Below are 23,134 nucleotides of genomic sequence, written 5' to 3'. Positions count from 1 at the left end.
TTGGTTGAGCGTCCAAATCTTGATTTCAGCTCAAGTCATGGTCCCAGGGTCATGGGATTGAGCTCTGTGTCAAGCTCCTCACTAAGTTTGGAGGCTGCTTAAGATTCTTTCTCTCTCTCCCTGTACTCCTCTCCCCCTCTCATGCTCTCTCTCTCTAAAAAAAATATAGGCATTATTATCCTTGTTTTGTAGGAAAGTGAGTCTCAGAGGGTTTCAGGTTGTATTTGATTAAGGTCGCATTGTTGGTAGCAGTTAGGATTAAGTTCAACTGCGAGTGACAGGAAGCCAGTAGTGGCTAAAACATGTAAGCTTTGTTTTTCCTCTCACAGGCTACATGGGGCTGGTACTGTGACTTCATATCCATCAGACTGTGGCTCATGTTGTTTTCTATCCTCCTCACAAGGTTTCCATCTGATGATGGAACTAAGGTCATTGCTCTAGTTTCAGCTTTCATGTCCACCTACCGACCAACAAAAAGAAAAATAGAGAGGGGGGAGAAATCCCTTCTCTTAAGGCCACTTCTTGAAAGTTACACTACTTGTCTTAGACCACCAGGCTGTTATAGCAACTTAACCATAAACTGGGTGGCTTATAAACAACAGAAGTTTATTTCTCACAGCTTTGAGGGCTGGGAAGGATAAGGACAAGGTGCCAGCAAATGTGATGTCTGGTGAGAGCCCTCTTCCTGGTTTATAGACAGCTGTGTCCTTACATGGCAGAAGAGGCAAAGGGCGCTCTCTAGGGTCTCTTTTATAAGAGCACTACTCCCATTCAAGAGGGCTTCACCTTCAGGAACAAATCACCTCCCAAGACCTCCTCCTCATCCACATAGGGGGTTGGGATTTTAACATGTGAATTTTGTGGTTCCATCTGTATTCGATCTATAGCACTAATTCTATTTGCAACCATTGACTGGAACTTCATTTCAAGGGCTTACCCAGCTGCAAGGAAGACCAAAAACACAGTCGCCACGATAGGGCTGCAAGCCCAAGGCTATGTGGTTCTTGAGGTCACAATCTTTCTGTCAACCCCCACTTTGCCTCCTGAGTACCTTAGCAGCTGAGGGTTCCAAGGACAGCTTTACTGTTATGTCCTGTGGCAGCCCGTGTGCCTCTTTAACTCAGCCTCTGTCGCATATACTACAGGTGACGTCTTAGTTATTTCCTCAACTTCTTGCTTCCTCAGCATTTTGAATACTTCTTTATTTTTTTTTTTAAAGTAAGCTCTACGCCCAATGTGGGGCTTCAACTTACAACCCCAAGATCGAGTCACATGCTCTACCAACTAAGCCAGCCAGGCACCCCTTGAATACTTTTATAACCTCACCCCAAATGTTATAATGACTTGTTTTTGGTTTTCTTGAATCAAACACTGGCTAATTGGTAATGTTTATTACATGAATAACTCACTTAACAAACAACATAGTTTTATGTGTCTCTAGCACATTGTCTGGCCTTTTACAGATATCCAAAAAAACCCATGTTTATTGAATGGATGGATGGATGGATGGATGGATGGAAAATCAACGCTTTCCTAATTCAACACTTTTTTTCTGATTTTAGATAAGCAGTCTACATTCTCAGCTAATCCCTTTGCTTTCAGGGTTGGTAGAAGAGAGAGAAAAGAGAACAACAACAACAACAACAACAACAACAACAAACAGGAAAAGGGAAAAGGAGATGAGGTGTATTTATACAAGTTCTCCGGTCTCCTACTTCCTTCTCTCACTTTAGTATTGATGCCACAATTGTGAATTTTGCTTTTCAAATGGGCCTTGATAATACTTTCTGGGAAATGACTTGAGTATGCCATGTTCAAGACCAATGACAAATGTATTAATGCTTCAGGATTTAGGAATATTCAGGGAAGTTGCAACTAACTTTGTTCAGTGAGAGCATACACACTTTCTCTTTGTAACATCTTCATTGAAAACCCACATAAATTTTTATATTGCAAAGCCCTAAAGATGAAATAATTTTTTTAAAATTTCCTATGAGGTAGTACTGGTAAATTTACAGTTATTTCAACCCCATGAAGAAGTAGACATCATCACATTCCTCATGAAAAGCTCCAGCAAGAGCCATTGGCATGGTTTGAATATAAACATCTAGCAGCTAAATGACTTTATCAAGCTACAATCCCTGTGCTCAGCGATTTAGAGGAAATCAGCAGCTTACCCAAAGTTTTTTTTTTTCTTTTTGCTGAGCAATTGGGGGCCAAAAATAAAACACTATTACATCAAACTGCAGACAAACAAAAATCTGAATACATTCGCTATCTTCTCAGGGCATTTCTGTACCTAATGAGCACAGCTGAGCCCAAAGGCGTCAAGATGTTTCTTGCCATTAGGCAATGGGGTGGAGGATTATCCAATAATTCCTGGCGGGCATTGTCAGTTCTTCTGGGTAAAATAGGAAGAAGGTCAAAAGAGGATGCAAATGTTTTTTAATCAATGGAAGAGAGAAGTGATACATTCCTCTGACCTTTTCGATTGCTGGGAAGATATATTATCTGCATTAATTAGCATGTTGAAGAATTCCTTCTGGATTGCCAAGTGCCTTCCTGTGAGTAGTGGGGAATATGTTTGTAACATGATGTACAGCAATCTGTCGTAAAGAGCCAATTTTTTGGACTTTGTCTCTGAGTACACGTGAAATGTGAAATAGCTTTGCCAGTTATGTTGCGTTAGTCTTTCTAATTGGAGGAAAAGGTTAACATTTGTGTAATGACATCGGTGCACAGGGCTTAGGTTTTGAAATGCCAGTTTGCTTAGGATACTGGATGTTGTTAAAAGGAAATGCTTTAGGAGGTAATATAAATCATTATCATCTCTAGCATAGTTATCACTTGTTGAACGCTAAACAAATTATTTCATTTAATTCTTGGAGGGAAGTACAGCTGGCCTCATCACCATTTTTTGTTTTTGTTTTGTTTTGTTTTCTTTGTTTTAGAGAGAGTGTGTGAGCAGAGGAGAGGAGCGGGGGAGGGGGGGAGAGAGAGAGAGAGAGAGAGAGAGAGAGAGAGAGAGAGAGAGAGAATCTTAAGCAGTCTCCACACTCAGCATGGAGCCGCCCTCGATCCCATGATCCTGAGACCATGACCTGAGCTGAAATTAAGAATCAGACACTCAACTGACTGAGCCCCCCAGGTGTCCCAGTATCATCACCATTTAACAGGTAATGAAAATGAAGGATTGGAGAGATTGGGTAATGTGCTTCTAAATCACAAAAGATGGTTAAGTCAGGATTTGAACCTAGGTCAGTCTGACTCCCAGAGCCAATATACTATACCACACTTCAGTACTCCCTCAGCTTTTTTCCTTCTAACTGGGTGCTATTGTGAGGGTTACTTAGCTTTTCTCTGCCTCACTTTCCTTGTCTGTAGAAGGGAACAAGAATAATTTTGTGTTATTGGCATTATGAGGATTGAATTATATAGTGGATATAAGGGGTGCCTGGATGGCTCAGTCGGTTAAGTGGCTGTCTTCGGCTCAGGTTATGACCTCACAGTTCATGAGTTCGAGCCCCGCCTCGGGCTCTGTGCTGACAGCTCAGAGCCTGGAGCTTGCTTCAGACTCCGTGTCTCCCTCTCTCTCTTCCCCTCCCCTGCTCACACTCTGTCTCTCTCTCAAAAATAAACATTAAAAAAATAATACATAGTGGATATAAAACTTTCAGCAAAATGCCTTATTACACATACCATGCTATTATTATTCTCTTAAATTGTCACATTCAGGGGTTGGGAAGAATATAATTATCACCCCTCTTCTCATTTGGTGAGGAGGAGGAATAACTGAGTAAATGTTATTTATTGCCAACAGAGCTCACATTCACAGTCCTAGAATGCCAGAACTTGGAAGACTCCATGTTAAGCCTTCTTTGTAATTACTGCTGAGGAGACTGAGACCCAAGGAGCCAAGTCATGTTTGGGGTCCGAGACTGGGAGAACCATGACCTCGGTGAAACCATTTTGCAAAGCCACTGGTGAGCCTCTCCATGTGAGAAGAATGAACTCTTAGCTACCCTTCTGTTTGTATTTCTTTGTTTGAATTTGCCATCATACGAACAATTAGTTATCAGTCAAAATATGCTATGTCTAACATCTTTCTTTCCATTTCTAAATGTAAAAAATTAAACTTCTCCTTTCTGAAAGCCTAAAAATCTGTAACCGGTGAAAACTTAACACTTTTTTTCTGAAGTACATTAAAAGAAGCATAGTACAGAATACTTTTAAAAACCAATTTGAGAGAGCAAACCCAGAGTAACCACAACATTATTTTGATATATATTATTTAAAGCTATGTGTTTTATAAAGGTATTCACTTTTACCTTGCAAGTCCTGTAAGCAAGTATTAAAAACAAAAATTCTCCGGGCACCTGGGTGGCTTAGCCAGTTAAGCGTCTGACTTTGGCTCAGGTCATGATCTCGCAGTTCACGAGTCTGAGCCCCACGTTGGGCTCTGTGCTGACAGCTCAGAGCCTGGAACCTGCTTCAGATTCTCTGTATCTCTCTCTCTGCCCCTTCCTTGCTCACACTCTCTCTCTCTCTCAAAAAAAAAAAAATTAAAAAATTATATTTGAATTAAAAAAAAGCAAGAATTCGCAGTTAAAATGGGCAACAAACACATGTCCTCATTACATTTGATTTCTAAACATTGGTCACAAGATGGAAAGGGCCTGAGATTTGAGTCAATTATGTTCTCAACACTATAAAACATTCTCATTTTATCACCACCAAGCCCAGGAGGTGAATATAATTTTGAAATGAGACAATGAAGTCTCAGAGAGGTTTAGTAATTAATTTACTGAACATTATAGAGCTACAAGGGGCAAAGCTGAAATTAGAACCCGAGTCTTTATGATCCCTGATGCTCAATGTTTTTCAAGTCTAGGTTGCTTTGAACAAAGTTTTATCACACGTGTTATTACAGTCCGGTCAGGAAAAGAGGAACTACGTATTTTAGAGATCGTGACTTGAGTCAAGGACTTACAGCTTGTGACTGTGGGCAGTTGTAACAGGAAGGCCTGGTGGGAGGTGGTGGGCTTGGGGCGTGGGTATCACAGGGTCAGAGAACGATCTCTAGGCACTTTCTCTGAAGCACGGCTACGCGTGCCGAAAGTTAGAGTTGGCGGGAGAATCTAAGTGGTGTGGTGCCTCTGGTTGCCAGAGTGGGATGGCAGAGAAGAAGCTCATGGAAGGGTCTGTGGAAGCTGCCACCACCAAGTCTGCAGCCGGGCACGTGGTGCTCATCTTACACACAGCCCGGGGCGTGTGTGATAGCACGCTTCTGGGAGAAGGCTGTGAACTCAGCAGCTGAAGAACAGGAGCCCTCGTGATCTCTGGCGTTGGATCTTGTCAGCCCCATCCCGCACTGCTGCCTTTCCACCTTCTCCTTCAGCACTTCAGACGGTCTTTGTCTGGTATGTTGTGTGTAAGGATCCAAAGAGATTAAGGATGGGACAGCGTCGAGGACAGTGCCCAGCCCCAAACAGACGATCAGTTACCACTCTGCTTCTAGGTCGCAAACAACAGAACCTCCTTCAGCCGGTTGAAGCAGAGGATAAGTTTATTCCAGGTTATTAGGTAGCTCAGAGAATATCCGGCAGGGTTAGGGCAGAAGCAACATCAAACCACCCATGGGTCTGTCCCGGAAGCGGCCCTGTTGCAGCCTTTTCTAGGCACAGACACTGTAACAGGCACACTGATGTCGGGTCCTGGATTCCAGAGTTGCCGCCACAGTTTTCCCAGAAACAGAGGCCTCTGGTATTAGCCAGTATATGTTTCACGCTCCTGTATTCTCACCCTGCTTTCTTCCAAACAAAAGTTTTTAAGTTTATTTGTTTATTTTGGGAAAGACAGAGAGAGCAAGTGGGGGAGAGATGGAGAGAGAGAGAGAGAAAAAGAGAGAAACCCAAGGAGGGTTTCTCTCCCAGCACTGACAGTGCAGACCCCAATGTGGGGCTTGAACTCACAAACTGTGAGGTCATGACCTGAACAGAAACTAAGAGTTGGCTGCTTAACCCACTGAGCCACCCAGGCGCCCCTCCCCCAGTTTCTTCTAAATCGAATCTCACATGGGTGTGTCTGACCAGCAGAGCCTAGAACCCACACCTATGCCCTTATTGCAAGGGAGGCTGGGAAAGCAAGGGAGAGAAAGGGAAAATTTGTCTAAGACTGATTCTCTTGGCAGGTTGCCTTCTTGACCGTGAGTGCCTTCCCTGAAAATTTGCTGGGAACTGAATATAGCCCAGTGGCTTAAGGCAGTCAATTCTGGTCAACCTTGAGGCTCAGACCCCAGCATTCTGATCATGCAGTAGAAGGACAGCTACCTCTGCGGTCTTGAATGGTGCTTGGTTGTTGGGGTTCAATCAATAGTTGACTACGTCATACAACTTGATCTCCAGCTTCTACTTTGTACTAGAAGAAGGCCTGATGTTCCCCAAAGCCATGAAAGGTCAGGGTAGGGTGAGAGCCAGTTTTCTGCCGTGCCATATTACTGTGGTACCCTGACCCCTAATTACCCGATGAGAGGGGCCAATGCCTCTCTTAATCATGTAGCTCGTAAGCCTCGTGGCCCAAGATTAAGGTCACTCTCGGGGATTCTGCTGCCTGGCCTCATTAGATCTCTGTGCGATGCCTTAGAACTGCTAAAAAACAAACTGAGGTATATTAAACATGTTTGAGAGTTCATTTGAGCAAAAATTTACTTGAATTGGGTGGTACCAAGTCAGAAGTGAATAGGAGTGCTCTGCCCACAGGAGCCAGGGGAAAAACTTAATAGAGAAAGTGTGGAAATTATTTGATTGGCTATAGCTTAAAGCCTACTTGGCTGTTTGTGATTGGCTGTCTTTAGTGTTTTGATTTCATAACCTTGTGGCATTTGTAAAGGTAAGATTTAGATTCTGCTTGGCTTATATTGGCCACCAAGGTGTTAGAGCCACTTTCCTCTAATGGCTCTCTTGCTTAATGAGTTTAACAGGATGCAGTGTGTAATAGGGACCAGTGTACCAGCTACTGCTTCTATTTTTGTGAGGTCTACTCACTTACTCATTAGGTTAGTCCTTGTGTATGTATGTTGACTGGAATTTTCCCTTTTTGTACAAGTGCAACCATCTGGTTTCCACCTTTGGAAGGGTAGGACTCTTAATATGGAAAATCACCCAAATAGGAAAGGTGTTCAGAGATGCTGGGTGGCCACAAAGCTTGACAGGTACCTATTACCCTAATAAGTGCTAATTCATAATTAATTCCTCTTCCGTCTTCCTTGCTGGTATATTCCTGGTGGACTCCATTACTTTAAGAGAGTAGATTTTGACATCAGGCATGCCCGTGCAGGCTTGGGTCCCAGTTCTGCTACTGCTAAAGCCATGTGGCCTTGGGAAGTTAAGATGATATCTTATGAGTCTCAGTCGCCCATTTGTGAAGTAAAGCCTATTAGGAAGGCTTCTCTCAAAGGGCAATTGTTACGATTAAATGAAAGTATGCAAAAATCTTACCAATATGTCAAGCACGCAAGAGACATATGAGAAATGCCAGCAATTCATCAAGGAAAGGAGTTCTGTTCTGCCCTTGATTTTTTAGGACTCAACCCGATGCCAGTCCATTTTATTATCTTGCTAACATTACTTAGTTTGCTAACAAACAAACAGACAAATTGCTAACAAAAACTTAGTTCCAGTGACAATTCTGGGAAATCTACTCTTCACCAAAAGAAGGGTAGGGAAGAGAGAAAGGACTGGAAAAATATGTAAGGCTCATGGAGGTTCACTCCTATGTATCACAGGTAGACAACAAGCTTGCTCAATTTGAAATTCCAAAGGTGCGAGGCAGCATGGTGCCGGGGAAAAGTGGGCCTGGGGGTCACAATCCGTTGTTGGATTCCAACATTCCTTTATACTACCTGTGGGACCTTTGGCACTGACACTTGAGATCCACTCACTTGTTCCTTCAGCCAGTCACGCAGTCGACAAATGCTTATTGATCCTGTACTGTATGCCAGACTGTGGACCAGTGTGAACAGTACAGAAACTTTGGTAAGCGAGACAGACATGGTGGCAAATATTCCTGATCCACTGTGAACGGTGTCATAATAGAGGTGCTTACAAGATATAGCAGTGGCACATAATGGAGAACTTGAGTCTTCCTGGGCACAGGGAAGGACTCAGAGAAGGCTGTCCCGAGTAGGCAGCATTATAGCTGGGTTTTAAAAACTGAGTAGGAGGGGCGCCTGGGTGGCTCCGTTGGTTGGGTGACCAATTTCAGCTCAGGTCATGATCTCGCAGTTTGTGAGTTCGAGCCCTACGTCGGGCTCTGCGCTGACACCTCGGAGCCTGGAGCCTGCTTCGGATTCTGTGTCTCCTCCTCTCTCTGCCCCTCTCCTGCTCATATTCTGTGTCTCTCTGTCTCTCAATAATAAATAAACATTTAAAAAATTTTTAAAAATAAAATAAAATAAATAAAAACTGAGTAGGAATTTTCAAAGCAGACAGTGGGGAAAGGACATTCCAGACAAGGAGAAAAGACTTTCCCCTTACAACAGAATAATCTTGACCTTACAGAAATCAGAGGGCCTAGAAAATCAATAATCAGATATTTTTTAATGGGTAAAGCCTTTAACAATGAAAAGCTCCTTGTCATCACCAACAATGACATCCCGGGTACCACCAGAGCTGTGAAGTGTCAGTTCACAGGATCTGGCCCGGGCAGAACAGGTGCACTCTCTATTGAATGAAGGCTCACACTGGAAGAGGATATTGATTGGGTCACTTGCCCTGGTCTCTGGACCTGTCACATTCCTATTGTAGATATCATAATATCAGTCAACATTATAGTGGAGAGCTGGGTCTCTAGAACGGGCTAGATTCCTAAGACAGGACAAGAATATGAGGTAAGGTAATCACTCTATTACAATTAAGTCAGAAGGGAAGGAGGAACAGAAATGGGTTATGTGAATTAGCATTTATGAGATGTATGAATATAGTTTTAACGTATCTGATATAGTAAGCCAATATAGTTTTATTTCCTCCCTAAATCATGTTCCCTTACAACTTTTGCCTCCATGGCTAAGCCTTAAGGCTCACTGCTTCAGGAAAAGAGAGAACCAATTCTACCTAGGAAAAAGAGCCAGTGAACCTCAGAGTCTATACCAATATATGATTCCTGTTGCATTTAAGTTTCAGAAGCCTTGATCTAGAAGACATTGTGTGAATCCAAGGGCTCTGTCTGTCCTTTACATGAGCTACATACCACGATCATCCTCTATAGCCACGTGCTCTCTTAGGGAAGAGAAAAAGAAGGGTCAAGAATGTGAAAGACTCAGCATTATCCAAAATAGACTCAGTTATCTGTAGAGACTTTCTTTTTTATTATTATAATTTTTTAATATTTATTTATTTATTTATTTATTTATTTATTTATTTATGAGAGAGAGAGACACACACAGAGTGCGAGCAGGGGAAGAACAGAGAGAGAGAGGGAGACATGGGATCCAAAGCAGGCTCCAGGCTCTGAGCTGTCAGCACAGAGCTCGATGAGGAGCTTGAACCCATGAACTGCGAGATCATGACCTGAGCGAGCTGAAGTCAGCCGCTTAACCAACTGAGCCACCCAGGTGCCCCTCTGAGTTCTTGAATTGGATTGAGTTTCCTGGATTGGAAAACTGGCCCCCTAAGATTAAATCAAGATAGAAAATAATGGAAGTACATTTGCTTTGATCAGTACCCTCTGAGGGACATGGTTGTCGATTTTTGTATTAGTCATGATTCTTTCTCACTCAAGACCAGATGAGTAGTAGTCACCTTGTGTGGTTTCCCATTTGCTGTTGCCTCCTGCTCACTTCTTTTCATAGTCTTTTGTGCATTTAACTTTTTTGACTCACCTCCAAATGAGTGAATCCACGAGTCTATGACGTGAAATATTTTTATAAATTTGCATAGCAGGAGACCCAGCTTAAAGCCAGGCTTTTTTTCTCTGCCCTCAGATCCAGTCAGGCCTGGACATGTCTGCACAGCTGATAGAAAAGACTGGCAGACTCTATTCACTTGAGGGACCATAAGTCCTCATAATAATGAACTCACCTTAAGGGAAAAGAGTAGAGGTAAAGGAAAGAAGGATCACTGAGTTTCACAGTATATATATATATATATATATATATATATATATATATAGCAAGTCTTGAATTAGGCTTTTTTTGTACAGTTTCTGAACTTTTTGAACATTTTATTTAATAGATAAAGCACCAGGCCTCAAATTAGATTTTGAGTTAAGACTTGTTTGAGGGGCTCCTGGGTGGCTCAGTTGTTTAAGCGTCTGACTTCAGCTCAGGTCATGATCTCACGGTCCATGAGTTTGAGCCCCACGTCAGACTCTATGCTGACAGCTCAGAGCCTGGAGCCTGCTTCAGATTCTGTATCTCCCTCTCTCTCTCTGCCCCTCCCCTGCTCATGCTCTGTCTCTCTACTCAACCCCCTCCACACACACACACACACACCCTTGCTTTGCAGCACATTCGGTGACTGCTTTGCTTTTTATTTTATATCATTCTGCATCTTTTATTTTTAGCTATATGCATGTATTATTTTATGTTAAAAGAAATTGTCACACATAGACACACACATAGTGCCAGGTTTGTGGCTCTCAATTTTACTCAGAGGGGCACAAGTCAGAATCGGGCAGGGAAGGAAGGAAAAGCCTAGTCCTTCTGGCTCAGTTGGTTCAAGGACAGTAATGCAGGATCAGAAAGAAGGAGTTATCATTCAGATCGCCTCTTACTACATCAATGTTATGCAAGCCCATCGGGCATAATCTCCTTCAACTTCAACAGTATTTTCTCTGCAAACACTTGTATTTGTTACCCATCTTCAGCAACTTTTCTCTTGTCTCGGAACATGTGATGTTGTACCTTTGGTCAAATACCTGCACTCTGACCCTATCCCTTCCCACCTGTTTAGGTACTTTGCTATTGTCAGGGAGGAAAAGCTTTTCCTCTACCCCTCTTAGGCTCAGTGTCTGGAGGCCTGCAAAATAAACTGACAAAAGACAAATTAACAGGGGTAAGGCACAATATTTTATTAATAATTACTTGCACAAGAGTTCATGGAGGAGAAGTGAAATTCAAGGAAGCTATTGGACTCAGAGGCTTATATACCATTTTAATGAAGCAAAGGAGGCTTGAGCATCAAGAGACCATTAAACAGGGAGGAATGAAATATGCAGAGGAATTAATGGAAGATAAAGGTTATTTTAGTTGTGTGTTCATGAAAACTCATCTTGGTGTTGACTGTCTATCTCTGATGGTAAGAATTGCCCTTCTGTTCCTGGTGGTGGTAGTGGCACCTTCCCAAAGAGAAATTTATGTCCTGCTTTTTGGGCAGATAAGAAGAGGGCAGAGAACTCTTCCTGCAGCCGCTGATTCTCAGTTGCCTTCAGCTCGAAATAATCCTTAGGCCAATGTGGCATATTTGGATCTTCTTCACTGTATCGAGCATACCTTCCCTCTGTTATAACTTCACTTCCTCCCCAAGTTGCTTCTTCCTCTCTTCTTGTGAACATGCTCAAATCCTTCTCATCTAAGGATCCATCCTTCCCCTGGTCCTTCCACATTCATTTAAAATAATATTTATTCAGGGCTTATTAGCACAGCAATGATATAGGTGTTGAGGATGTGGTGGGGGAATAATACAGACACAGTCCTTGTCTTCCTGAAACGTACAGTCCATTGCCCACATCCCCCTCTAGCTGCCATCCAATCTCATTTCCTTTTCATCCAAACCTCGGAGTAATCTACTCTGCCTGCTCTTCCTCTCTTCTTAAATAAGTGCCATCCTATCATCCAAACCACAAACCTAGGAACTGACCTCAGTTTCCTCCTGCTCTTCATACCACACATCACCAAATGCAGGTGACGTTACCTACATTTTTTTTTTTTTTTTTAATGATTCCCTTTTTCCGTCCCTACCGTCATGTTTCTAGACTGGCCTCGACCATGTCTTGCTCATCAGTGGTCATTATAACTCGTCCTCCTGTCTCTGGATTCAGCTCCATTAAATCCCTCCTCCAGATGTGAACTGTAGAGGTCACTCCTATGCTTTCAGCCCCTCAAAGACTCCCCATTTCCTATAGGAGAAAGTCCAGGTTCCCCAGTGGGGGCTCACACCTTTGTCACCACCTTCATCTCCAATCTCATATCCCTGATGAGGAGATGTCCTTGCGGGTTTCCACATATAACATATTCAGTATTTGTAAGTGTTTGAGCTCATAACGGCCACGAACGTCCTTTCTTGGGTTCTTCTTGCCCACCGACCCCTGGCTATGTTTACCAGCAAATGTCCCTAGTTTCATTTTTCAAGACTCAGCATTTTGCTACCTACTCTAAAAAACCTTTCCCCTTCCTGAAGGGAGAGATGGGTGTCTTTCCTTTATGCTTCCATAGTGGCTGTGTATGTCTATTCATCACTATGCTGTTATTTTATAACTGTTCATTCTTTCTCACCAAGCATTGAACTTCTTTAGAAAAATGTTTGGAGCATGGTAGGAACTCAATAAATATTTGTGGAATGAGGCATGATCTGAGCTTTTCTATCACTAGATGAATTTCCTGGGGCTATGGACATGGAACTTAATCCTATCTGGTTTTATTCCATAGCATCATTGGATAACCAGCATTTCCACCAAGAGATGAGATTTTAATGGCTCTACCTTAGCCTTCCACTCACTGCTTCACTAAGCCTGTTCTGTGGTGGGAAATACTTCACCCATGGCAATAAAAAAAAAAAAACCCATGATATGCACATTCATTATCACTTAAAATTTTTTTTTTTATTTTAGAGAGAGAGCACCTGCACGAGCAAGAGTGAGGGGGAGAGAGGGGGGTGGGCAGAAAGGGCTCAATTCCACAACCTTGGGATGACAACCTGAGCTGAAATCAACAAGGGTCGGATGCTCAACCGACTGAGCCACCCAAGCACTCCGTTATCTCTTGTTTTTAATTCCTGCCTAGATCTTATCCCAGCACACTGGCTTCTCTTCCCATTGTGAATAAAAGCAAACATTTATGGGTGAATGTGGGGGTGAAGCAAACAGATATAGATAAACGTGAGAAAGAAACCACGTGTGCTAACATGCCCTTGAGCCTTTCGGTGTCCGAGACCTAAGGTTGTATTTGTCCACTTACCAAAATAATTTGATATACATGTGTATTTACATTTTAAGCATCCTTTTAAAGCCACCTCATAGCTTCACAGAATGAGGATGCTTCACTATGGAGTGTCATGAAGATATTCAAATCCGTGGTACAAGGACTGAGGCCAGCAGTCACATGGTGGGTTAACCCTCCGTGGAAACCCACATCCTCCTTACATGTGCGCAGATGCAAATGTTCTAGCTGGAAAAGACCTTAGGGACCATTTTGGTGAACTCTCACTGAGCCCTTTAGAGGTTTCAGACCATGTTCTCAGATATTAGTCCAGAGACAGTACTGAGAAGTGGTACGTCCCAGAAAAAGGGTTACCAGGATGAATTGCTGTTCCCATCTCATCAGCAGGAATGTGACGGAGGTGTGGGTCGGAAATCAATGGTTGCGGTAAGTTGCCAAGTTATCCCCCTCTTTTCCACTGGATTCAGCGGGGACCCTCGCTCTGCCACAGAAGTTTCTTGCCATTCTTTCCACCTTCGTGCTACTCACAAGTTGTATGAAGAAATCACCCTTGTTTACATCCACACAGTTTATAAAAAGTTCACAAAGACAAGACTGCACTGGATCCTCTTAGCCCACATGAGAGTTCCTTGTGTTGGACATCCTCCCATTAACTAGTGTCCCTTTGAGGGTCTATATTGCCTGATTGATAATCTTCCCATCTGAATTTTATCCAGTCTTTCTTCTCTATCTTGACCCAAATGGTGTCATGAAAGGTGTCAAATGCGGACACCCAGAACACTGTGTCTACCTTCTCCCTGCAATTTGCAGGCTTGTGAAGCTATCAGAAAAGCCTTTTTAAAAATTAAGATGAAGGGCACCTGGGTGGCTTGGTTGTTTAAGCATCCAACGCTTGATCTTGGCTCAGGTCATGGTCTCATGTTTCATGAGTTCAAGCCTCCCATTGGGCTCTGCACCAACAGCGTGGATCCTGCTTAGAATTCTCTTTCTCTCTCCCTTGCTCTCTCTCCCTCTGTGCCTCCCCCCAGAGCGCACACACGCACTCCCTCTCGTTCTCAAAATAAATAAATATAAAAATATCTGTTCATTTCAACTTAAAAAAATTAGATGAAACTTTTATTTATTTATTTATTTTTAAATTTACATCCAAGTTAGTTAGCATATAGTGCAATAATGATTTCAGGAGTAGACTCCAATGATTCATCCCCTATGTATAACACCCAGTGCTCATCCCAACAAGTGTCTTTCTTAATGCCCCTTGCCCATTTAGCCCATCCCTCCACCCATAACCCCTCCAACAACCTTCAGTTTCTTCTCTGTATTTAAGAGTATCTTAGGTTTGGTCCTCCTCCTTGTTTTTATATTATTTTTGTTTCTCTTCCCTTATGTTCATCTGTTCTGTCTTAAAGTCCTCATATGAGGGAAGTTATATGATATTTGTCTTTCTCTGACTGACTTACTTCACTTAGCATAATACATTCCAGTTCTATCCACTGTTGCAAGTGACAAGATTTCATTCTTTTTGATTGCCGAGTAATACTCCAATATATATATTTTTTACGAAAATTTTTTTTAACATCTATTCATTTTTGAGAGAGAGACAGAGCATCAGTGGGGGAGGGACAGAGAGAGTGGGAGATACAGAATCCGAAGCAGGCTCCAGGCTCTGAACTGTCTGCACAGAGCCCAACACAGGGCTTGAACTCATGGACTGCGAGATCATGACCTGAGCTGAAGTCAGACATGTAACTGACTGAGCCACCCAGGCGCCCCTGGAAACTTTTTTATTTCTTAATATTCTGTCCTTCACAGTCTCTACCTGTCTCTCTTGGTTTTTTTCATATCTCTCTGACAATTACTTCTATCATTCATCGGCTCTTTCCCTCTGTTTCTTGTAGCCCAGTTTTTATCACTTCTACATACTCTCCCCTGGTTGTCTCCTCTAGACTGATTGACCTCAACTACCATCTATTTGCTAATGACTCCGAAATCTATAGCCACCCTGTCCAAAAGGCAGGTCCTCAGCTACACCAGGTGTTTGGCCACAACCTCGTATCAGAGATGCAGTCACTTTCTGTCTGCCAACGCCCCCTTCCCATAGCCCCTGGTGGGAAGCCATGCAGATCACTATGTGACCTCTTCCCTCAGGCCATCACTGATTTTACCGGAGTGGCTACCTGCTCTAAGCCAGTTCAGTGAGACTCCCTTTCCTGGAAGCCCTCTGCCAGAGAGGCCTGCACCTGTAATGTGATACAGGGCTTGAGACCCTATCCTGTTGACAAATTTGCAGAGGAAGCACATATAGAGAGAGAATCTGGAGAATGGGCAGATGTGCAAAGTGAGGCAAAGCAAAGTGCCGTAGGATTTCAGAGAGAGCGAGATGGAGCAGGTGGTTGGCTAAGATGTTTCTGGTGCCGATGAGACCTTGCTCTGTCGCCCTCATTGTATTTCATGAAATTCAATCTTTCATTTCTCAAATACTGTTTGATGACCTACTTACATCAGGAACTTTGCTGTGGACAAGACATGTTTTGCTGAATAAGAAAAATGTGGTCTCTGACCTCATAAATCTTACTTGAATCTTTGTTCTCAGTAAATTCCCCGTTACTTGCACATGTTTGAGTGAGCTTGTTTCTTGCAGTCCAGGGATCCATGATCAGTATATAACTTAATTCTAAATATGCCCCAAATAAAACTTGTGATCCTCACTATGCTGGCTCCTTCTCCAGAAAGCCCCATCTTGGTCTGTGGTATGGTGGGACACCCTTGTTTTCAAAATCCTTATATTTGCGTTTATTCCTCCTCTGCTTAATACACATCCAGTTGATTGCCAGATACTTTGGATTCAACTTCAAAATATCCTTTCCTTTAGATACTCCTTTTTATCCTGCCTCAAAGTAGATCCCTGACACTTCTCACCCACAGTGTTTAAACCACCTTTCATCAGGTCCACCTGTTGACAATCTGTCCCTACACTAGCTCATCCTCATGATGTCACAACACCCCTAAGTCCCATTTGTCATCTTGACGCCTACCCGCAAACATGTCCATTGCTTCCTCTTTGCTCCAAGGACAAAGTACAGACTCCTTATATGAGGCCCTACATGACCTGCTCCCAAATTTGTCTCCCTTGTTCTCTCCCACAACTTGTATTCCAATAACTTCCAACCACATTAAACATCTAGCATTTTCTGAGCTTGCATTTTTCCAGTACACATTTCATTCTGCCTAAAAAGGCTTTTCCCATATATCTGGTAAACTCAACCTTTAGGACAAGCTCAAGCATCTCTTCTGATGTAGGCAGAAGAAATGTTCTCTTAAGGGTTTCTGTCCACCCCTCAGAGACTCTGCAATTTAGAAAGGGGTGAGAAGAGATAATAGCAATAATAATTCCCTTATAACTATACCTTGTGGATACCAAGATTATCCCGGTTGAACCATATAACACCTCAGGCAGTTGAGACAGGAATGCATCCCATTTCATAGGTGAGAACATGGGCTTAAAGCAACAAGTGTCCTGCCCAATGTCACGTGATCACTCAAAGATAGGACCCAGACTGTGGAGAGAGGTCTCTGCAAACTCCTGTCACATAAAAGGTCTGACTCCAAGTGCTTCAAGAGTTCTGCACACAGTTGACTTCAATTTTATCTAAAACATACATTTTAATAATTAAATTGATTTAGATAAAATTCATATCACATGAAACTTAAGATTTTAATAATTATAAAGTGTACAATCCATTGGCTTTTAATATATGCATAATGTTGTATAGCTATCACCATTACTAATTCCAGAGTATTTCCATCGTTCTCGCCCAAAGCATTATGCCTTCCAATTCTACTCTCCTCCTATTCCCTGGAAATCACAGATCTATTTTTTGTCTCTATAGATTTGCCTATTCTGGATGTTTCATGTGAATGGAAGCATATAATATGTGGCCTTTGTGTCTGGCTTCTTTCATTTAGCACAATATTTTCAAGGCTCATCTGTGTTATAGCATGCATCAGTACTTTTTTCATTTCATTTCATTTTGGCTATTGTGTATAATGTTTCTGTGAACATTCATATACAAGTTTTTGTGTGAACGTGTATTTTCACCTCTCTCAGGTATATTCCTAGGAGTGAAATTGTTGGGTCATGTGGTAAATATTTAACTCTTGAGGAGCCATCAAGCTTTTTCCATAGCACAGAATCAGTATGAGAATTTTACAATATATGGGAATTCCAGTTTCTCAACATCCTCACCAACACTTGTTATGTTCCTTTTTAATTTTTTTAATGTAGCCATTCTAGTGAGTGGGAAGTAGTTTCTCATTGTGGTTTTTATTTGCCTTTTCCTAATTCCTAATGAACATTTTTTTCCTGTGCTTATTGACCATTTGTATAGCTGCTCTGCAGAATGTGTACTCAGATTTCTTGTCCATTTTTTAATTGGGTTGTTTGCCTTATTGTTGAGTTGTGAGAGTTTTTAAATATATTCTGGATACTTGATCCTTGTATGATTATGATTGGCATATATTTTCTCCCATTCTGTGGGTTGTTTTTTCACTTTCTTGATAGTTTTCCTTGAGGCATAAAAGTTTTTAATTTTGATAAGGTCCGGGGTGCCTGGGTGGCTCAATTGGTTGAGCATGTGACTCTTGATTTTGGCTCAGGTCAAGATCCCAGGGTCATGGGATCGAGCCGGGCATCAGGCTCAACACTGAGCATGGAGACTGCTTAAGATTCTCTCTCTCTCTCTCTCTCTCTCTCTCTCTCTCTCTCTCTCTCTCTCTCCGCCTATCCCTTAGTTGTGTGCTCTCTCTCTCTAAAAAAAAAAAAGGCAGTTTAATTTTCATAAAGTTCTATTTATCTATTTTTTCTTTTGTTGCTTGTGCTTTTGATGTCATATTTAAGAAACTGCTGCCTTTTCTAAGGTCACAGAACTAGGTCAAGCTGTTTCCTTCTAAGAGTTTTATGGTTTTGGTTCTAATGTTTATATATGTCTTTAATCTATTTTGAGTTTATCTTCATAGATGGTGTGAGGTAGAGGTACACATTTATGTTTTTTGCATGTGGATAGCACCCAGTGTTGAAACACTATTCTTTCCCCCACTGAGTAGCCTTTAAACCCTTATAGAAAACGTATTGGCCATACACTTATAGCTTTATTTCTGGATTTGCAATCCTGTTCCAGTGATGTGTACGTGTATGCTTATGCCAGCACCATGCTGCTTTTATTACTATAGCTTTGTAGTTAGTTTTGAAATCAGGAAGTGTAAGAACTTTGTTCTTATTTATTTTAATAATTTAAAAGCATGTTTATGTGCTTGATATATATATGTAATAAATTAAGATACATAGCTCTATACCTTGTTTTTTTTCCACATACCATTAGGTCATGAGCAATATCACATGCTATTAAATATTCTCAGAAAATGTCATTTTAATAGCTGTATTATTAGTTATTCCTCAATAGCTGGACATGTAGGCTATTTCAAGTGTTTTTCTATCATAAATAATGATGAATTACACTTGCTTATAAAAAAGCCTTTTTGGGGTGGCTCAGTTGGTTAAGTGTCTGGCTCTTGAGTTCAGCTCACGTCATGATTTCATGGTTCCTGACATCAGGCCTGCGGCGGGCTCTGTGCTGACAGCACTGAGCCCATTTGGGATTCTCTCATCCTCTTTCTCCTCCTCCCCCACTTGCACGTGCTTTCTCTCAAAAATAAACAAACATTTCAAAAAAAGTCTTTTTGTACATCCCTAATACATTTCTTAGGATAGGTGCCTAGAAATGGAATTACAGCATCGAACTCTATGTTAAGACTTTGGGTTTTAATGGTTAGATTCTCTTATTACAGAGATTGTAACAATGTGCAATCCCACTGATGTATGAAAATGCCATACCTCACCAGACTGCCAACCCTGAATATTATCACTTTTTTAACATTTGCTAATTTAATAGAATGGTAGCATTTTGTTTCTGTAGCCTTTTTTTCTTTCCCTTTTCTTTTTTTTTTTTTGAGTCTAGTTGACACACAACATTACACTAATTTCAGGTGTACAACTTAGTGATTTGACAAGTTTGCACATCATGCTATGTTTCTTACAAGTGCAGCTACCATCTGTCCTGTTATATCTCTATTACAATATCATCGATGGTGTTCCTTACGCTCAGCTTTTGATACCCATGACTTACTCATTCCGTAACTGGAGGCCTGTGTCTCCCTAGTTAGCCTCTTAAAAATGAATAATGGAGTTCCTCTGAACGTTTATATTCTATATCCATTATTCTGTGAAGATTTTGGTATGTTTCCTAATGAATCATGTCAGTTCTGAGTTCATTATGGATGGACGCAGAGACTTTACCTGTCTTCTGTGTAGCAAATTTTCTTCTCTGTGTTCTGGATCTCCATTGAGTTGTAATCATTATATTCTTTGACTTTCTGGAGCTTCACGTTTTTTAAATCCAATCTTCCAAGTTTTCCTTTTTGTATTTTCTTTTGGGTTTGGGATGTCTTTATTCACAAAAGGGCCACCAAGATACCTGTATGTCTGTTTTCAGGTTTCGATCTCTTTCACCACCTGGACTTTGCTGCAATATTGTCTTTAGGAAAGATTTGATTTGATTTTTTTTTCTAAAATTTTAGCCATGCTATTTTATTTATTATGGCCTTAAAATTTATAGCTGGTAGAGCTCATGTTCATTGATTATTCTTCCTTCTTATGGCCTTTTTTGCTATTTCATGTGTATTTTTGCCTTTAAATGAATTTTATCATCACACTGTCAAAAATTTTAAAAATCCCATTGAGATTTGGATCTGAATTGCATTTAAACCTATAAGTTAATTTGACATATTTACAATATTTATTTTCCCACTCAAGAACATATTTTTCTCTATTTTTATGTCCCATGGCTAGGTTTTGCGATTCTTTTCATATAGATCATACCCATAAGCTTATCCCTAGAGTTTTGGTTTGTCTTCTTAAATAGCGAACAGGACCTTTTTGTTGTTTTTCTATTTAAAGTATATTGTCATTGATATGCAATAAATATTTCAATTTGTACTTTTGTCTCAACTCTGTACCTTGTTAGTTTTTTGTAGATGCATTGTGGTTTTAAGGTTACATGATGTGATATTATTTGCATATAGTTACTATGTCATCTCTTCATTTTTAATAACTAGAATCTCTTTTCTTTTTCAAATAACGCAGTGTTCAGGGATGCCTGGATGGCTGAGTTGGTTGAGTGTCAGACTCTTGATTTTGGCTTAGGTCATGATCTCGGTTCATGAGATTGAGCCCTATGTCACGTCTTTTTTTTTTTTTTAATTTAACTTTATTTTTTATTTTTTAAAATTTACATCCAAATTAGTTAGCATATAGTGAAGCAATGATTTCAGTAGATTCCTTAATGCTCCTTACCCATTTAACCCATTCCCCTTCCCACAACCCCTCCAGCAACCCTCAGTTTGTTCTCCATATTTATGAGTCTATTTTGTTTTGTCCCCCTCCCTGTTTTTATATTATTTTTGTTTCCCTTCCCTTATGTTCATCTGTTTTGTCTCTTAAAGTCCTCATATGAGTAAAGTCATATGATTTTTGTCTTTCTCTGACTAATTTCACTTAGCATAATACCCTCCAGTTCCATCCACGTAGTTGCAAATGGCAAGATTTCATTCTTTTTGATTGCCGAGTAATACTCCATTGTATATATATACCACATCTTCTTTATGCATTCATCCATCGACGGACATTTGGGCTCTTTCCATACTTTCGCTTTTGTTGATCGTGCTGCTATAAACATGGGGGTGCATGTGTCCCTTCGAAACAGTACACCTGTATCCCTTGGATAAATGCCTAGTAGTGCAATTGCTGGGTCGCAGGGTAGTTCTATTTTTAGTTTTTTGAGGAACCTCCATACCGTTTTCCAGAGTGGCTGCATCAACTTGCCTTCCCACCAACAATGCAAAAGAGATCCTCTTTTTCCACATCCTTGCCAACATCTGTTGTTGCCTGAGTTGTTAATGTTAGCCATTCTGACAGGTGCAAGGTGGTATCTTATTGTGGTTTTGATTTGTATTTCCCTGATAAGTGATGTTGAGCATTTTTTCATGTGTCGGTTGGCCATCTGGATGTTTTCTTTGGAGAAGTGTCTATTCATGTCTTTTGCCCATTTCTTCACTGGATTATTTGTTTTTTGGGTGGTGAGTTTGATAAGTTCTTTGTAGATTTTGGATACTAACCCTTTATCTGATATGTCATTTGCAAATATCTTCTCTCATTCTGTCGGTTGCCTTTTAGTTTTGCTGATTGTTTCCTTCGCTGTGCAGAAGCTTTTTATTTTGATAAGGTCCCAGTAGTTCATTTTTGCTTTTGTTTCCCTTGCCTCTGGAGATGTGTTGAGTAAGAAATTGCTGCGGGCAAGATCGAAGAGGTTTTTGCCTGCTTTCTCCTCAAGGATTTTGATGGCGTCCTGTCTTACATTGAGGTCTTTCATCCATTTTGAGTTTATTTTTGTGTATGGTGTAAGAAAGTGGTCCAGGTTCATTCTTCTGTATGTCGCTGTCCAGTTTTCCCAGCACCACTTGCTAAAGAGACTGTCTTTATTCCATTGGATATTCTTTCCTGCTTTGTCAAAGATTAGTTACCCATACGTTTGTGGGTCCATTTCTGGGTTCTCTATTCTATTCCATTGATCTGAGTGTTTGTTCTTGTGCCAGTACCATACTGTCTTGATGATTACAGCTTTGTAGTATAGCTTGAAGTCTGGGATTGTGATGCCTCCTGCTTTGGTTTTCTTTTTCAAGATTGCTTTGGCTATTCAGGGTCTTTTCTGGTTCCATACAAATTTTAGGATTATTTGTTCTAGCTCTGTGAAGAATGCTGGTGTTACTTTGATAGGGATTGCATTGAATATGTAGATTGCTTTGGGTAGTATCGACATTTTAACAACATTTGTTCTTCCTATGCAGGAGCATGGAATCTTTTTCCATTTCTTTGTGTCTTCAATTTCTTTCATCAGCTTTCTATAGTTTTCAGTGTATAGATTTTTCACCTCTTTGGTTACATTTATTCCTAGGTATTTTATGGTTTTTTGTGCAACTGTAAATGGGATCGATTCCTTGATTTCTCTTTCTGTCGCTTCATTGTTGGTGTATAGGAATGCAACCGACTTCTGTGCATTGATTTTAAATTCTGCAACTTTGCTGAATTCATGAATCAGTTCTAGCAGTTTTTTGGTAGAATCTTTTGGGTTTTCTATATAGAGTATCATGTCATCTGTGAAGAGTGAAAGTTTGACCTCCTTCTGGCCGATTTGGATCCCTTTTATTTCTTTGTGTTGTCTGATTGCAGAGGCTAAGACTTCCAATACTATGTTGAATAACAGTGGTGAGAGTGGACAGCCCTGTCTTGTTCCTGATCTTAGGGGGAAAGCTCTCAGTTTTTCCCCATTGAGGATGATATTAGTGTTGGGTTGCTCGTATATGGCTTTTATCATCTCGAGGTATGTTCCTTCTATCCCTACTTTCTTGAGGGTTTTTATCGAGAAAGGATTCTGTATTTTGCCAAATGCTTTCTCTGCATCTATTGAGAGGATCATATGGTTCTTGTCCTTTCTTTTATTGATGTGATGAATCACGTTAATTGTTTTGCGGATATTGAACCAGCCCTGCATCCCAGGTATAAATCCCACTTGGTTGTGGTGAATAATTTTTTTAATGTATTGTTGGATCCGGCTGGCTAATATCTTGTTGAGGATTTTTGCATCCATGTTCATCAGGGAAATTGGTCTATAGTTCTCCTTTTTAGTGGGGTCTCTGTCTGGTTTGGGATTAAGGTAATACAGGCTTCATAGAAAGAGTTTGGAAGTTTTCCTTCCATTTCTATTTTTTGGAACAGATTCAAGAGAATAGGTGTTAACTCTTCCTTAAATGTTTGGTAGAATTCCCCTGGAAAGCCATCTGGCCCTGGACTCTTTTTTTTTTTTTTTTTTT

General features: G+C 40.9%; 1 long non-coding RNA gene across 1 annotated transcript in view; it reads left to right on the top strand.

The window, feature by feature from the left end:
* Nucleotides 1-4,217, top strand: part of LOC113595887 (uncharacterized) — a 53,874-nt gene extending 49,657 nt beyond the window's left edge. Inside the window, exon 3 of the long non-coding RNA XR_008291169.1 lies at nucleotides 3,821-4,217. This is a non-coding gene — a long non-coding RNA (uncharacterized LOC113595887). The remainder of the gene's footprint in view (nucleotides 1-3,820) is intronic.
* Nucleotides 4,218-23,134: the final 18,917 nt, after the last annotated feature.

This window comes from Acinonyx jubatus, chromosome D4, assembly GCF_027475565.1.
Source record: "Acinonyx jubatus isolate Ajub_Pintada_27869175 chromosome D4, VMU_Ajub_asm_v1.0, whole genome shotgun sequence".
NCBI classification, from domain to species: domain Eukaryota; kingdom Metazoa; phylum Chordata; class Mammalia; order Carnivora; family Felidae; genus Acinonyx; species Acinonyx jubatus.
Note: the sequence above shows the minus strand (reverse complement) of the source record. Positions and strands in the feature narration are given on the sequence as shown.